The sequence below is a fragment of the Mercenaria mercenaria genome, chromosome 2, assembly GCF_021730395.1.
Source record: "Mercenaria mercenaria strain notata chromosome 2, MADL_Memer_1, whole genome shotgun sequence".
Taxonomy (NCBI): domain Eukaryota; kingdom Metazoa; phylum Mollusca; class Bivalvia; order Venerida; family Veneridae; genus Mercenaria; species Mercenaria mercenaria.
In genome coordinates this window covers 120,139,925-120,153,274 of record NC_069362.1, presented here as the reverse complement: position 1 = coordinate 120,153,274, position 13,350 = coordinate 120,139,925, and the positions used below count along the sequence as shown (strand labels likewise).

General features: G+C 37.2%; 1 long non-coding RNA gene across 1 annotated transcript; it reads right to left on the bottom strand.

Annotated features, from left to right (window-relative positions):
• Positions 1-246: 246 nt before the first annotated feature.
• Positions 247-5,731, bottom strand: LOC128555402 (uncharacterized). The gene is made up of 2 exons (XR_008370039.1): positions 5,153-5,731; positions 247-1,137 (listed from the first exon to the last, which is right to left on the bottom strand). It is a non-coding gene; the product is annotated as an uncharacterized LOC128555402 (long non-coding RNA).
• Positions 5,732-13,350: the final 7,619 nt, after the last annotated feature.

Below are 13,350 nucleotides of genomic sequence, written 5' to 3'. Positions count from 1 at the left end.
TAACTCTTCTTATTGTTTGGATAGTCAAGCTAAAACTGTATACCCAACAGGTTTGTTCTGTAGGTGGAGCATTGTACAGTATCAATGCCAGCATACATGTGTATGTGATTCAAGGGAGATTGCAGAGATTTTTTGGTCTCTTGTGGGAAATCTATGCAACTACTAACCAATCAAAAATGATCAAAACAGTTCGTCTAGTTTAGTTCTTTAGGTAACTGTTTCAACGAAATGATATAAATACACTGGAACAATCAGTTACACTTTATTATTTGACATTATCAATCAAAATGCATATTATCCACATTTTACTGTACCTACTGTCACTTTTAAAAATTATTTTAATATCTAATCTTAAATTTTTACTAGTAACTACAACTATCTTTCTTTCCCACTCATTTGAACTTTGATGTCACATTCAGTGAGTTTTCACTACCACCTTTGAACATTACTTAAATGTTACTTAAAATAATTTTAATGTCTATATCTCATGGTCACATTTGAAAAAAAACTGCACTAATGTCACAGAGCGAGTTGCATGTTTCTCTCTGCTTTTTTTCCAGTGTTCAGCAGAGTCCAGCCTTCAGTATCAGGAGTGTTAACATAAACAGATAATAAAGAGTTTATTGCCCCTACTGACAGGTAACTTCAGTTATCTGTCTGAATTTTCCATAGAAAAGCTACACTTTGGGGTCAGTATTACAGTGTGGAAGACCACACGTCCTAAGTTATCCTAAGTGTTTTTCCTGTTTGGACTACTCTGGTCAGTGTAACTGCATGGAAAATCTTGATAGCAATGTCCTAATCCACATTACTGTGTGGTAGACTCAGTAGCAATGTTCTGAATCAGAACTACTGTATAGGAGACAATTAGTAGCAATGCTCCGGGTTCCTGTCACTGTGTGGTCGACTAAATTGCTATTCCCTAGTCGGCTTTACTGTGTGGTAGACTCAGTAGCAATGTTCTGGGTTAGTGTTATTACATGGTAGATTTTCCTGATGGTAGTCTCAGCTCTTTAAATTCCAGCCAGATAAGATAAAGCCATTTCATTTGATCAGAAAACTGTATCCTACTACTTAGTTGAACATCAATGACTCCCTGTGAAGCAGATCCAAGTTAACTTCTTAGCTAAGATGCAACTGAAATAATGCAACAATATTAATCAGTAAGAGAAACAACAGCTCTTAGCTCGACAGCGAATAATACATATGTATAGGACACTAGAGCTATCACTGGAATAAGCAATACCCCTAGAATACTTCTTTACCTAAGAAGCAGCATTTCAAGTGTAAAGTTTCTGTACTGACAAGTATATTTTGGTTGTGTTCTATGCAAGATATCTTGATGAAGCAAATAACTGATGCTATTTTTATAAAAATCTTCCTGACAGTTTAAAAGATAGGGAGCAGACATGAAGTTAAGCTACTCGACCTTTTACCTTAAACTGTGACCTTGATCTTTGACATAGTGAAATGGGTTATGCACTTTGCACCTTGTCTTGATGAGGTAAAAAACTGATGTTAGTTTTGTGAAAATCTTCCAAGCAGTTAGGAAGATATGGAACTAACATGAATTACAGATGGATGGACATGGGGAAACTATTTTGCGTTAGGAGGTAGTAGAGAAATGTGGGAGCGATGAGGGGGTGGGGGAGGGGGAAAGAATTGCTCTGATTGGAACAGTTTTTAGACCTAAAGGAATAAAGAAGAAAATTGTTTGCTTCTGGGTGAGTCGAGGGTATGAAGTGGGCAGGTGGCAGATTGTTGGAGGATTTGTTTGTTTTGGGTTTTTCAACATTATTTCAGTTATGTAGCTGTGGGCATTTAACCTAACCAGTGTTCCTAGATTCTGTACCAGTACAAACCTATTCTCCACAAGTAACTACCAACTTTCTCATATGAATCAGAGGTGGAGGACAAATGATTCAGACACCATGAATAATAAAATGGTCATTATGACCCTTTTGTTTGTTTGTTTTGGGTTTAACGCCGTTTTTCAACAGTATTTCAGTCATGTAACGGCGGGCAGTTAACCTAACCAGTATTGCTGGATTCTATACCAGTACAAACCTGTTCTCCGCAAGTAACTGCCAACTTCCCCACATGAATCAGAGGTGGAGGACTAATGATTTCAGACACAATGTCGTTTATCAAATAGTCGCGGAGAACATACGCCCCGCCCGAGGATCGAACTCGCGACCTCAAGATCCGTAGACTAACGCTCTTACCTACTGAGCTAAGCGGGCGGGCTGGATCGCTCACCTGATTAATATGAGCTACATATATCAAATGTCAAACTGATGCTAAACTATTAAGAAAGTAGGTCAGTAGGTCTTATTCATGGTCACTGAAAGTCAGTTTTGAGATCAGTGTGCAAAACTGTACATGTCACCCAAATTTTAGGGCTGTATCTTAAGAAACAAGAAAGTAGGTCGGGGCATAATTCAAACAATCTTGTTAGAAATCAACTAGGCAACATTCTCATCCATCAGATGTTCGTCAAAATCCCGAGACGAACCTCTGATTTATTTCTGTCGTTTATTTGGTGAGCATGCGCACTCGTAATTACTACCGGGAGAAGTTTCAGCCAATCAATGTTCGCCACTATTTGGCACGCCGAATTGAAATTTCAAACAATATGTAAGAAATGTAGTTGCTAACGATGGATAAAGGCGATATTCCACGATTGCGATTAATAAAGATTTATTTCTGTTATTCGATGTTAAGAAATTTACCTGAAGAAATAATAATATTCCTCGTAAGTCGGCATCGATATGAAAGGACGCGGTCACGCTTTTCACGGACGATTTTGATTGGTTCGCTACGTTTTGTCGCGAAACGACGCTGATTGGCTGAAACGTTTTACCTGTAATGTAACCAAACCACAAATATCGGCGAAATGTGCCAGAGGTTCATCCAGGGAACCACGGTAGACCTCTGGTATGCGAGAATGCTAGGCAATGACACATACCAAATATCAAAGCTTAGATTTTTTTTATGTTTTTCCTATATAAGTTTATGTAAAACTTGGGACATGCTGGGTGGGGCCTCTTTTCAACTAAGGGGCATAATCTGAATAATCTTAGTACAGAGGACCACTAGGCAATGCAACATACCAAATATTAAAAGCCTAGGCCTTCCAGTTTCATACAAGAAGATTTTTAAAGTTTTTTTCCAATATAAATATAATATAAAACTATGGACCCCCAGGGAAGGGCTTCTTTTCACCCCAGGGTAATAATTTGAACAATCTTGGTAGAGGACCATAAGGCAATGCTACATATAAAACATCAAAGGCCTAGGTCTTGTGGTTTCAGACAAGAAGGTTTTTATATTTTTTTTTCAATACAAATCCATTTAAACCATGCGACCCCGGTCTGGGCTAGGGGGGTAAAATTGAACACACTTGGTAAAGGACCAATAGATGATGCTAAATACCAAATATCAAAGCTCGCTGCCCTACAGTTTTGGACAAGAAGATTTTCAAAGTTTTTCCCTATATAAATCTATATTAATCATGTGACCCCTGGGGCGGGGCTATATTTGACCCTAGGGGGATACTTTGAATAAACTTGGTAGAGGACTATTTGATGATGCTACATACCAAATATCAAAGCCTTAGGCCCTATGGTTTTGGACAAGAAGATTTTCAAAGTTTTTCCCTATATAAGTCTATATAAACCATTAATTTGACCCTAGGGTAGGCCATATTTAACCCTAGGGGGATAATTTGAACTAACTTGTTAGAGGACCATTAGATGAGGCCACAAACCAAATATCAAAGTCCTAGCTACTGTGGTTTTGGACAAGATTTTTTTAAGTTTTTCCTTTCAGTTGCCATGGCAACCAGAGTTCTGCAAGGATTTCAATTCTTTAGGCAATTTCGATAGGGGGGCACCCAAGGATCATTTCTGTGAAGTTTAGTGTAAATCTGCCCTGTGGTTTTGAAGAAGATTTTTGAAATTCACAATGTAGCCATATAGGGAAAATAAGCCCCGCCCCACTGGTGGCCATGTTTTTTACTGAAACAGAATGGCTTAGGCAATTTTGGTAGAGGGTCACCTAGAGATCATTTCTACAAAATATTTTTGAAATCTGACTTAACAGTTTCTGACAAGACGAATTTCAAAGTTTTTCCTTTCTGCATGGAATTAAATTCTTTGGGCAATTTCGAAAGGGGGCCACCCAAGGATCATTCCTGTGAAGTATGGTGTAAATCTGCCCGTGTTTCTGAAGAAGATTTTTTTACAAATTGTTGAAACACAATGGACGATGGACATCAAGTGGTCACAAAAGCTCACCTTGTCACTACATGACAGGTGAGCTAACAAAATGCTTAAGGAGATTCTTTTGATTAACACCTAAAATTTGAAGTCAGCATGCATGAAGACAGGCTGCGTACCTTATAACCTTTAGCCTGCTGGCGGCAAGTGATTCTGCCTTTGCAGTCTGATCATGGTCTACACTGTTCGCTATTCAGTCAGTAAATTTTCAGTAAACACCCCTTCAGATCATAAACGGTACTGCCCAAATTGAATGATGGACCAGTTCATTATAAAAATTTAGCAGGCTAAAGGTTAAAACTACTAAATTGGAATTAGCAATTACAAGAAGTTATTTTTTACTGTCTGATTGTGCTATCTCTCCATGTATCACATGGAATTCAACATTTTTTGTGTCAAATTGTGATCTTCATTTTCACTGCTGGGTCTCTTTAATGCACAAATGTGATTATGTTATTTCATCTTTATGAAGTTTGACACATGACAGAGTTACAAATAGTGCTAGATCAATTGAAACAAGTGCTTCAAACAGGAATTATTCAGAATAACACTTTTTTAAAGCATTTCTGTGTAGTTAGCCGATATATGCCAGAGTATATATAATAAAGCTTGTTTGAAAGCTTATTTGAGCCGCATCATGAGAAAACAAACAGAGCATTTGCGACCAGCATGGATCTGTGCAGTCTGATCAAGATCTGCTCTGTTCGCCATTCGGTCAGTATCTTTTCTGTAAGCACCCACTATAACAGTTAATGGTTCTGTCCAAATTAAAAGATGGACAAGTTCATTATACAAATTTAGCAGGGTAAGGGTTAAAAAGATGTTTAAAATAAACAGATTTGGAGAAAATTCTCATACATAATTATACTCACTTGAAGAATGAAGATACTCCTACATATCTATATGTCTGGGCTTTTACAGATGTACTTCCTGGCTCACATTCTGTCTGCACCACCCACAACCATGGGGATTTTCAGGAGCTGTAATTTTCATCAGATTCTGATCAGGTAATGGATTTGGTCAAAAGTTAAACAAAATTAATGATCATTAACACTTAGTGTGTGCTCACTGACTGCATAATACATGTTGAAATTCCACTGTAGGTATTTTTAATCCCCCGCCACAAGTGGTGAGGGGTTATAGGAATGGTCTTCGCCCATCCTTCCGTAACACTTTTGTGTCCGCTCCGTATCTCCTAAACCCCTTGAAGGATTTTCATCAAATTTGGGTTAAATGATCACCTCATCAAGGCATGTGCAGAACTTATGAATCAGTCATGCTGACTCAAGGTCAAGGTCACAACTCGCGGTCAAAAGTTTGAGCCTTCCATTTTGTGTCCACTCTGTATCTCCTAATCCCCTTGAAGGATTCATACAACCTGGGTCAAATGATCACCTATCCAAGAAGATGTGCAGAACTCATAAGTCATGAGTCAGCCTAGTTGACTCACGGTCAAAATCATAACTCAAGGTCAAAGGTTTAAGCCTTCATTTCGTGTCTTTGTATCTCCTAAACCCCTTAGGGAATTTTAAGGTCACAACTCAAGGTCGAGGTTTGAGCCTTCCAATAAATTGTTCATGTCTGCTCTATCTCCTAAACCCCTTGAAGGAATTTTATAAAACTCTGGTCAAATGATTACCTCATCAAGATGATGTGAAGAACTTACGTTTCAGCCATGCAGGCTGAACGGCAAGGTCACAACTTAGGGTCAAAGGTTTGAGCCTTCCATTTTTGTGTCCACTCTGTATCTCCTAAACCATTTGAAGCATTTTCATCAAACTTTGGTCAAATGATCACCTCATCAAGAACTCATAAGTCAGCCATGTCAACTAAAGGTCAAGATCACAACTCAAAAGTCAAAGGTTTGATCTCTGTATCTCCTAAACCCCTAGAGGGATTTTCATGAAACTTGGGTCAAATAATCACCTCATCAAGATGATGTGCAAAATTCATGTGTGTATGTGCGTGTTAGGGTTTAACGTCTGTTTCGGTTCAATGTCAAGGTCACAGCTCAAGGTCAAAAGTTTAGCCTTTCACTATCTGCAACAGTGGCATGGGATTTAGCTGTTTTCAGACTGCTTTGTTAAAATTTGATATTCCTATCCTAGAAACAAGGATAGTTATTTTAGCATGTGCATGAATTTAGTAAAGATATCTCACATGAATACGAGAACTTCTGTATTATGTTTGTCAAATATTTACATTAATTTAACAAATATATATCTAGCCAAGGTTCATGACAAATTCAGTTTGTAACATTCTTATTACCTCCCTTTACTTATCTTTGGTGCAGGATATATTGGAAATAAATGAATTCCAAAGCTATATACTGTCTTAAAACTTGCCTGTTGGTTAAGATTGTTGAAATATATCAAAACTATGAAACACAAATGTAAACTTTTGTTTGTTTTTGTTTATTTTGGGTTTAACGCCGTTTTTCAACAGTATTTCAGTCATGTAACCGCGGGCAGTTAACCTAACCGGTGTTCCTGGATTCTGTACCAGTAGAAACCTGTTCTCCGCTAACTGCCAACTTCCCCACATGAATCAGAGATTGAGGACTAATGATTTCAGACACAATGTTGTTTATCAAATAGTCGCGGAGAACATACGCCCAGCCCGAGGATCGAACTTAGGACCCCGCGATCCGTAGACTAATGCTCATACCTTCTGAGCTAAACGGTCAGGCAAATGTAAACTAAGAAATTACATTTTAATCAAAAGCAATAGTCCACTTTTTGAATACTTTCATATTAACGGGGAAAAATCACAAATTTTCATAAAATGTAATAAAACATACATTTCTAATAAAGATCTAACACTATGAAATGAATATTTGTCTGAGGTTTCTTGTTACCCTGCCTAACTTGCAAATGAAGTGTTTTACTGTGTGAGGTTCTGGTTGTGTTAGCTATCCTCAATGCTTCAGATTCTACTCTTACATTTTGATACTGTGCTTAACATTTACCCTGCTAAATTTCTACAAGTATGCCCATGGACAGAATGTCGAGCCCGCTGGCTGTCAAGTGCAACTATGACCTTGGACCTATATTGAGCTGACTGCAAGCGGGCATGACAACAAGAGCTTACGCTTATCAATGAAATCTTATTGAAAAAATAGAATTTTTGTTCATTTATCATCAAAAGTAACAAGAGCTGTCCTTATTCGGGGATTTGACAGTAAAATGAATATATGTCTCAATAAGAGACCTCTACTTTAAAAGGAAGATACACCCAGGGGCATAATTCTGTCAAGAACACAAATTAGAGTTATTAGGATTGTTACAACAAATGCAGATGACGATGGTAAAGATATATTTTGAGTTTCAAGTCATTATCTTATACAGTACCAAAGTTATGTCCAGAAAACGAAGTAAAAAAGATTTAAGTATAAAAGGGGTATACTTTGGTCAAAAATACAAATCAGAGTTATGGGGATTGTAACCACACATGCAGATGATGGTGATAAAGATACATTTTAAATTTCAAGTTTTTATCTTATATTGCATTGAAGTAATATCCAGAAAGCAAAGATTGCAAAAAAAAAAGTTTAAGTAAAAAAGGGGCATAATTCTGTAAACAAATATAATTAGAGTAATGGGGTATGTAACCACACATGCAGATGATGATATAAACAAATATTTTTAATTTCAAGTCATTATCTTTTTAAGTAGCAAAGATAGGTCTATTAATAAAGTTTTCAAAAAAATTTAACATGAAAATAATTCCAAGTATAACTCCTTTGTGACCTTGACCTTGGGTATAAGGGCCCAGCCCCTGCATATACTATGTTTGTATGCTGGACAATGTTTATGAGAACTTAAAGTAAGATATAAGCAAAAGTAACAAAGTTATGACAGAAAAACAAAGGTTGCCAAAAACCTTTAACCTCAAAAATAACCTAAGTATAACCCCTTGGTGACCTTGACCTTGGGTATATTGGGCTCAGCCCCTACACATACTTTGTTTGCATACGTCAATGTTTATGTGAAGTTACAGTAAGATATAAGCAATATTAACAAAGATATGACAGAAAAACAAAGGTTGCCAAAAGATTTTAACCATAACAAGGCAGTCTGAACGACAGCTAAATCCCCCGCCACTGCTATGGATAGTGAAAGGGTAAAACCTTTGATTTTAGCTGTGACCTTGACCTTGAACTGACATGGCTGACTCATGAATTCTGCACAACGTCTTTATGAGGTGATCATTTGACCAAAGTTTCATGAAAATCCTTCAAGGGGTTTAGGAGATACAGAGCTGAAATCTTTGACCTTCAGTTGTGACCTTGACCTTGAGTTGACATGGCTGACTCATGAGCTCTTGATGAGGTGATCATTTGACCCAAGTTTGATGGAAATCCTTCAAGGGGTTAAGGAGATACAGAGTGGACACCAAATGGAAGGCTCAAACCTTCGACCCTTAGTTGTGACCTTGCCCTTGAGCTGGCATGGTTGACTCATAATTTCTGCACATCGTTCTCATGAGGTAATAATTTGACCCAAGTTTTATAAAATTCCTTCAAGGGGTTTAGGAGATATAGAGCGGACACGAAATGGAAGGCTCACCTTTGACCTTCAGTTGTGACCTTGACCTTGAGCCGACATGGCTGACTCATAAGTTCTGCATATCGCCTTGATGAGGTGATCGTTTGACCCAAGTTTGATGAAAATCCTTCAAGGGGTTTAGGAGATATAGAGCAGACACAAAATGGAAGGTTCAAACCTTTGACCCTAAGTTGTGACCTTGACCTTGAGCCGGCATGACTGACTCATGGGTTCTGCACATCGTCTTGATGAGGTGATCATTTGACCCAAGTTTTATAAAATTCCTTCAAGGGGTTTAAGAGATATAGAGCGGACACAAAATGGAAGGCTCAAACCTTTGACCTTGAGTTGTGACCTTGACCTTGAGCCGGCATGGCTGACTCATGGGTTCTGCACATCGTCTTGATGAGGTAATTATTTGACCCAAGTTCTATAAAATTCCTTCAAGGGGTTTAGGAGATATAGAGCAGACACCAAATGGCAGGCTCAAACCTTTGACCTTGAGTTGTGACCTTGACCTTGAACCGACAAGGCTGACTCATGGGTTCTGCACATCGTCTTGATGAGGTGATCATTTGACCCAAGTTTCATGAAAATCCCTCAAGGGGTTTAGGAGATATGGACCGGACACTATTTTGTTACGGACGGAAGGATGGAAGGACGGACGGACGGAAGGACGAATGCAGACCATTCCTATAATCCCTCCGCCACGGCGGGGGATTAAAAATGTTCACTGAAAATTTACTGAATGAACAGTGAGATGTGCAGGCTGATGTTGGTCTGCTGTGGTCGCAAGTGCAAAACCACTTGCCACCAGTAGTCTAAAGGTTAACTTAACCAGATTAAGACATGCCAGGGAATACTGTTACAGTACTTATTCCTATTAAGGGGGAATGGTACTTTGTCAAAATTTAAGATTTGCTAATAGTCGTATATACCAAAATAAACTTGAAGATATTTCAAAATTGTATCATCATCTTTTAGAGCGATAAACATGCGTATGATGTTACCATGACGTCGCAAACATGACCCGTTTTCGCGCTTTTTACGTCCGTTAATGGTAGCACTAAAATGGTAAAAAACCGATACTACAAACGTATTGTTGGCGTCAATGCATTAGATTATATATCAAACGACAAAAAAAGCAATTTCTTAGTGATCATTAACATGAAAAGGTATTTTCTATCCAAATTTTTCGAAGGGGTTCGAAAACGGGACATTTGGTTGTTTAAGAAAATTCAGGAAAAAAATCGCTTCTGATCCATTTTGCAAAAAATGGCCCGTGGAATTTTTGCCAATTTTTGTATGAAAAAATTTCATTATGTTGTTAAGGGCTGTGCCAAAATAAAAAAAAGTTCACCAAAGCTTTTTTTCTAGTACAACCGTTTGAATTGAGCTTTGTGTCGCAATAAACACGTCGCTTAAGACATGACGTAAGCAACGTGAAATTTTACATTATAACCCTTATTTTTAACACCAGTGGCTGCAAAGATGGTGCTCTCCATACATATGTGGAACTATGCTTTTTTAGCGCCTGTATTAATTCAGCTTCTCCTTTTTTCTTCAAGATTATTGAAACTCACTTTGCACTGGAAAACAAGTTTGCAATGGAAATTATTTTCTGTTGTTAAATTGTTTTTTAAAAAAAAATATTCAGGACAATTAAAATGTGAGTAAAAATATGTTTTGTACACAGTCCAGAATTGCTTGCTCTTTATGCAATTGAGCACGAATATCGGGCTCCATAGCTTTTACAGAATTGCCCCATTTTTTTGGCATCTGTAAAGTTGACCATATTTAATTGTTTTCGTGTAAACTTTGATAAGTTTTCACACAGTTTTTGTTACTTCAAACTTTACATATGTTGCAACAATATTTGTTACTTATTTATAAACTTAAAACCCTATAATAAACAGTTATTGGACGTTAACCATCGGATATGATGTGATATTCAACGGAGGAGACAATATTGACCTCTTCCAGTGAATACCTAGCATATCCAATGGCTCAAGGGGTTTCAATAATAATATAATTTTCAAAACGAAATTAACATAAATAATTGACAAAAAACTCAATAAAAAATTGCTCTTTTTCACTCTAACTTTCAGAAAATTATTAAAGTTATATAGCAGTCATAGATAATTATCACTCACACGGGCGGGGTTAAAATTTACATATATATTATTTATGTATGTGTAATTTATTTTATGTAATAAGTTGCTTTAAACAAACATAATATTTTGATGGCAAATTTATATTTATGATAGTTATTGATAAAAATTTCTTTAGTACTAATATTTACGAGATTACCCCATTTTGTCTTCATGCAAAAATAAGCCAAGGGAGACAAAAAATACTGATTAAGTACGGTTGTATATACATTCTATTACAGAAACAAACCTAAAGTATAGATTTGTACCAGCATCGTGTTGATTTGTCAGGAAATTATCAGTAGCGCGGTAGGGTGCCCTGGGAAAGGGGCGCATAACAAGCGAGATTGCGGCTATATGGAAATTCCAAATGAATTCATATTATTGTTTGTTTTGATTGAGAAATCCTGTTTTACGGCCCTTCAGTATTTCAGTTATGTCAGGAGGTAGACAAGCTTACTGCCGCTCATTGGCTGCTTTTTTTATTAAAATATAACATTCTTAATTTATTAAGACCTATTATACAGCCATTCTATTCAAATTTATTCTTTCTAAATACGTGAAAATAAAAGCTCAGTACATAATCCAGGATCGGGAACGGATTTAGCATCTTTTTGAGTGATCGTTCTCTAGTGTATACTGCTATTTCTATTTGGCCCAACATTGCAAACTTTAATATATTTTTTATTAAAATTTTAGGAAAGACAATATTGTGAAACAAGCCCGACGGCATATGGACGAACATTCATCATTCTATATCGTTATGTCGTCATGTAACGGAAGGGGCATGTCCGTGATGGGCATGTTTAAAATTCATAATTTAGTCGTTTCTATTCAGGCTTTTTTCCACGTCCTGTGCAACAAATAACAAATAACAAAAATATTTAAATGAAAGAGCCGCGCCTTGTGAAAACCAACATACGGTGGGTTTGCAGTCTGGTCAGGACCATGCTGTTCGCTAACGGTTTCCTAAATTGCAATAGGGTTTAAAAGCGAAAACATAGATCCTGACAAGACTGCGCAAGCTGGGGCTGGATCAAAACTAGTCGCAAAGCCACTATGTTGGTTTTTTCATGGGGCGGCTCAAATAAACATATGTTAAAAACAGGTAAACGGTATCCATTTATGTAAATGTTTTGACGTGTAATCTTTGCCAACAGTACACGGCGGGAAACTTAAAATTCCTACGTAACATTCGAATTTTAAAATTTCCGTTGTACTGCTTGCAAAGAAAAATAACGTATATATAATAAACTGTCAAACTTTTAGGACTGCCTACGGGTCTGATTCACTGAGATATCTCACTGATGGAGGACTGTAAGTTCGAGCCCCGCTACCGAACATGGCTCTTTATGTGAGAACACTTGGTAGTTTGTGTCGGAGGTTAGGGGTTTTAGTACTGTCGTTCCAGGAACAATGTTAAAGGAAACTACCCGCCCTACTGTTGAAACGAGCGTAAAACTTGATTCAGAAAATTAATCAACTTTTTTAACAGTCTTATTACCGTTTCTATAAATCTGCCTTTAATTGTATCATAAATACAATTTAAACGAAATTCACATTCGGATTAAAACTGTGCGGGAAAAATTTGTATTTTAATTACCCATGCTTTCTAATGCAGCTGCAACGTTTATTGAATAGGGGTTCCGTAAAATGCCGTACATTTTAGATTTTACATTTTAAAATGTAGTACACTATATAGACCATACTTAGTTTCGGAAAATAGGTTTTTCCAGTAAATCTTGTTTTGAGTTTAACGCCATTTCTCAACAGTTTTTTCAGTCATATAAACGGCGGGCTGTTAACCTAACCAGTTTCCCGGATTCTGTACCAGTACAAACCTGTTTTCTCCGCAAGTAACTGCCAACTTCCCCACATGAATCAGAGGTGGAGGACTAATGATATCAGACACAGTGTCGTTCAAACAAATAGTCACGGAGAACATACGCCCCGTCCGAGGATCGAACTGCCACCCGAGATCCGTAGACCAACGCTCTTACCTATTGAGCTAACGGGCGGGCTTCATAAAGTCTTTTTCCGCATATTTTGCAACCATGTCAAATACATTACCAAAAAATGCATAATCGACGATTCTTCTGTTTGCTTTTTCTCCCTTTTATTATCACTCCCGACACTCCCTTTCTTCAAAACTTAACTTTTTTAGCCTTTTGAACTGTCCGTATTTTTTCCCCGACTAATTTTAGAGAGCAGCTGAGTTTGAAAAAGGGCATGAAGTGGCTATTGAAATGAACATCAAGAACTTCTAGTAATTTAAAAGATACGCACTTTCAATGAAAATATTTTGGAATACTGCATTTATGAAATGTGTAATTTTTTACGATTAAAATGAAATATTTAATTCATGTCTCATAA